We start from the raw sequence: 5,232 nt of genomic DNA on the forward strand, positions 1-5,232 counted from the left end.
ACAGAATCGGTCTGCCTGGAGTCAGTTCCAGCTTCCTTCCAGCTTCCCTCGGGACAAAAGCTCCACCGTGTGCGGAACCCCCAAGGGACAGAAACTGCAACAGCATAGATAGGAGCTGCGATTCATTGCTGGGCATTGTACAAACATAAGAGTTAACGATCAGAGTGCTTGATCTATGCCAGGGACCGTTTTAAGAATTTTCATGCCTTACAAAAATACCTCTGAGATTCTTAGGAGTGTAATTCCCATTTTGTGGCTGAGAAAACTGAGACACAGAGAAGTTAAACAACTTGCCAGAGGTCACACAGCCAAATCTCTAGGAAACTCAGATTTTTCCCTCGGGCAGTCTGGTTTGCTCAATGGTTTGTGTTCCTGCATTGTGTTGTCCCTGAGCCCTGACCAGGAGGGCATGGAGAGTACCTTCAAGGGGAGTCAGGAGTGGGGCTTTGGAGGCAGGAGTGGGGCTCCACATTGGGCACCAGCCCCGGCCCAGGCATCACGCAGTCTGTGTTCAAGGCCTGGCTCAGCATTTGTTGATTGTGTGGTCCCAGACAAGCTACTCAGCCTCTCTAATCCTCTGGTTTCTCATCTGTAACGTGGCTATAGCAACAGTATCCAGCTCACAGGGTTTGTGGGGATTAAATAAATTAGTAAACCTACACTTCTTAGTGAGCATGGTGCCAGGGTTAGGCAGTGCCCGCGAGGTGGGAGTTGGGATTGTGCTCCCTGACTTCCTGGAAAGATCTTTGGCAATTTCGCTTCCTCTCTGAGCCTTGCTGAACTTAGTTATGAAACAGAATTACTGAAATTGCCCAGCTGGAGTGGCTCCGTTGATTGAATTTCATCCTGTGCACGGAAAGGTTTCCGGTATGATTCAAGGTCAGGGTACATACCTGGGTTGCTGGTTCCATCCCCAGTCAGGGCACGTATAGAAGGCAAGATTGATGCCTCCCCATTTCTCTCTCTCTCTCTCTCTCTCTCTCTCTCTCTCTCTCATCTCTCTCTCTCTCATCTCTCAGCATGTCCTCCAGTGAGGCTTAAAAAAAATGCACACACTTAAAACCAACCTGAAAGGTTTGTTGTAAGGATTAAACACACACCATGTTTTATATTTAGATCTATTTATAACTCTAACTCATTCTCCAAAAGTATTTAAGGCAGCTAACAATAATGGAAGATTATGTTTAACTTGAAAATGAAGAATTTGGAGCAAAGAGAAAGGGATGGCAAGGAGAGGAAGAAAGAGGAAACGGGATAATTGTTTAAAGAGCCTGACTACCCTGGTGTGTGTTGGGCACTCGATACATATTTCGCAATGTTTTCTGGTGGTAATATATCTGGTCCCGGTGAGCCTGGCTGCCTTGGAGGTGTGAGGGCCTCCTGAGGCACCCACTACACCTTCCTGGGGAAGGGGAGCAGAGAGGAGACCTAAAGCTGCAATCCCCTCTCACTGCAGAGCAGCCCCCACTGGAGGAGGAAGAGGAGGAGGAGGAGGAAGAAGAGAAGGAAGAGGAGGAAGAGGGAGAGAAGGAGAAGGGGAGAATTAAAAGCAAAGCAAAGCACTGATCATTCTAATTCCCCTTCATTTTATAGAGACAGATACTGAGGCCAGGAGAGCAGGGTAGCTAAATGCAATTGGCTATATCTTTTGTAGAACTTCATATGATTAAAGTTCCAATCACACAATAAATATTTTCTTAATGGATTTCCATTCAGCAAACATTTCCTGACACTCGACTATGTTGGTGCCATCATCCTAGGAACTAAGTATGAATAAGACCTGTTTCTGCTCCCAAGGAGCTCACCTTCTAGAAGTGGGGTCAGAGGCCTGTAGACCCAGAGTGATAGGGCAGGCAGCCCAACGTGAGGGTCCAGGGCAGCTTCCAGGAGGAGGGCATGCCAGGGAAGAGTGGGGTTTGTCAGGCAGCCAGTGTGAGGCGAGGCTCCCCGTCTCCCTGATCTCAGCACTCCCTGCCTTCCCTGTCGCTACTTGTTTAGCCATCATCACTGCCAGGCTCTCACTCTCTGTGGGCAGGAACCTGGAGCATCTGCCCTGCCCTATCCAGTGCCCCAGCACAGGGGGAGGGGAAGGAAGGGGTCCCACCAGAAGAAGGGCACATGCAAAAAGCCAGAGGTGGGAAGCAATACCTTCTCAGGACTTCGGGTTGTTCAGGATGGTTCTACCCGCAGCAGGTGACCTGAGTTCCATCAGCTATTGGCTGGGTTTCGTTTTGTAGGTGCAACCATGTGTCCTGATTCAGAGACTGGGGAACTCTTCGGTGGTTGGTGGTGTTGTGGCAGCAGATATCATGTCGGATTAGGAACGAATTAGGGCCTTTTGGGTCTATCCATCCACCCAGCAGATCCGTCAGCGGTGAGCCACGAGTGAAAGGTTCCCCATGGTTCCCCTTCTCCAGCAACCTGGCCATCCAGGTGTTGTTGCAAGTTAACTGCCTTAAGTGGATTGCAGGGTGTGTTACAGGTGCCTCTTCTGGCTCTTACTAGAGGACACTACCCATCGTTACGGGGGGCTCACACTATGTGATGAGTTTGACATGCTATATTTCATAGATTCTAAAATGTGGCAGGTTCTGAGACATAGTCTACTTTCAGACATGCGAAAATCAGTATCCTAGGATCTAGGAGCTATGATACAGTTGTTCTGAGTTTTCTAATACATTCAGGTGATATCCACATTTACATCTGAGAAGCTGAAACTCAGAGAGTCCACTTTGTCCTCGATCTCACGGCTCATGCTTGGCAGAGCCATGTGGATCCCAAGGCCCCTTCTCTCCCCGAGTATTCAGGAGGCCCTTCCCACCCTCTTAAAAGCCTTTCTAAGATTTCAGGCAATGCTGCTACCATCGGCAAAATCCCGCTCCTTCCTCCCGCTGGTGTTTTGCAGCGTTACTCTGGTTCTTCCTCATTGCATTCTCGGAGTGAGCAGACCAGTTTGCCCCCATAATTTCACAAGTTTCCACATTAGCCAAGTGCTCCCATATGACCCACCTCCTCAAGTCTGTCACTTGAGCGGAACTCTCCCATTTTCCACACAGACTTGGGCACACCCCCAGCAGGTGGTGTGTGCTTGGTGCCTCCGTCTCGTTCCCCCTTTTCCCTTTATGGCTGTATTGTTGCTGCATTAACAAAAGATGATTGTGCTCACACCCCCAGCAGAGCTCTGCTGTCCCCCAGGCAGCTCGAATGCTGTGGCAGAACCAGGTGTGTCACCCTGGTCAGTGGGAGAAGCCCTGGCTTGGAATCCATGGGGGGCCTATCCCCTGTTTGTGCCTGGGCTTAGGGAAGTGGTTCTCAACCTTGGCTGCACATTAGAATCACCTGGGAATCTTTTTAAAATCCTGATTTCTGGGCCTCATCCTCCGGAAATTCTGTTTCTTTGTTACTAATGTTGTGGCCCCACCCCATAACAAAGAAACAGAATTTCCAGAGGATGAGGCCCAGAAGTCAGGGTTTTAAAAAGATTCCCATGTGATTCTAATGTGCAGCCAAGGTTGAGAACCACTGGCTTAGGGGGAAGATGTGCACGTGAGGACCAGGTAGAACCTAGCGAGATAATAGATTCAGGAGACGGGTGGGACCGGGCTCGTTCACAGATACAGTAAATGTTCACAGCTGTCCTGGGAGGTGGGTGTAAGAGTTGAGGGAGATAGGCACTGTGGCAGGAACCGGACTCTCACAGACGGACATTTGATATCACAGTTTGCAGGGTAATATCAGTTCAGCTATACCACCCTTGGGTTAAAACAGAAACAAAATAAAGCAAAATGCATCTGTGAACTAGTGTAGAAAACAAGGGCTCTGGGATTCAGAAAATCAGGCTTGTTTACCAGCAAAGGGGCTGTGGACAAATCAGCTAACCTTTCCGACACTGCTCACTGATCTGCGTACTGGGGAATCTTAATTCCTTCCCGAGAGCGCTGTTGTCAGTATTGAGTGAAATACTGGACATAAGGTAGCATTTTCATGTCCGAGCATGAAATGTCTGGAGAAGAAGGGAGAAGTACAGCTAGTAAGGTCTGAGCTCTCACTACTTGCCCGGAGGGGCTGAGGCTTTATGTGCCTAGATCATCCAATGCTCAAGGCAGCCTGACAGGCAGGGCACAGTTCCTCCCCTTAGAGGTTCACAGAGGTCACAGGACCTGTCCAAGGTCACTAACTCCTGGCAGGTCTAGAATCCAGACTCTGTTAGCTCCCGCTTTAGAAGTGAAGCTCTTACCTGTTATGTTATTGGGCCATTCGAAAACCTAACTGCTGCAGTTATTTTAAAAAACCCTTTGGAATATGATCCCTGTCCCCTGACATCACACTGTAGCCACAGGCCTGGGAATGAGGAATGTGCCACCCTGGCTCTGCTGCTGATGGCTGTGACCTGGGCAAGCCTTCTGGCTCTGGACTGAGGCACCCTGACTCCACGTCCTGTGAACACTGTGCTGCAGCTGATGGAACACCCACTGTGATGTCCCAGCAGAAGCAGGGATGAGTTGGGAGCAGAGAGGAATGTGGTGTCTCCTTATTCCCAGCTGTTGGACTCTGGCCCCATTGGCAGGGGTTCCTGGGCAGGTTCACCCCACGTCCTCCCCTGCGGCTCTGGGTGTCAGCACACACCTTGCAGATGGGCATGAGTGCCCCTTGGGCAACATGCTGGGCGGGATGGGATGACCACAGATAGGGGATGTCAGCCTCCCTTTTCACCCCCACTGCCTGCTACCATGGGGACAACTGCAGAATTCAACCAACACTGCAAAGCAATGAAACAGGCTGGCTGTGCAGATCTGTTACTCGGGTCCCTGTGGAGAGATCTGCTCTTCCTGCTGGGAACAGCAGAAGCAACCAGAGGACCAGTAATGCAGCAAGGTCAGAATAAGGGAAACCTCAAACCAGAGCCCTTCCTGGCAGGGCAGGTAGAGGTTAAGACGGGGAGCACAGAGTCACACACTCTCAGGTTCCGGTCCTCGCTCTGTTGCCCACTAGCTGTGTGAACTTGGACAAGTCCTTTGACTAATGAGCGCCAGTTTCCTGATTTTAAAAATCGGGGTAATAATAATACCACCTGCCTCATAAATCTGTATGAGGCGTAAACGCCTGTGAAGACAAAGCACTGCCCCAGGTAAATGCGCAGTGAGCACGTGTTCTCGTTCAAGCCTGAGCCAACCACTCTGAGGGCTCGGTCTCTTCTTCCTTCGTCTCATCCAGTTCTCAAACTCTCCCAGC

This window comes from Myotis davidii, unplaced genomic scaffold (assembly GCF_000327345.1).
Source record: "Myotis davidii unplaced genomic scaffold, ASM32734v1 scaffold79, whole genome shotgun sequence".
NCBI classification, from domain to species: domain Eukaryota; kingdom Metazoa; phylum Chordata; class Mammalia; order Chiroptera; family Vespertilionidae; genus Myotis; species Myotis davidii.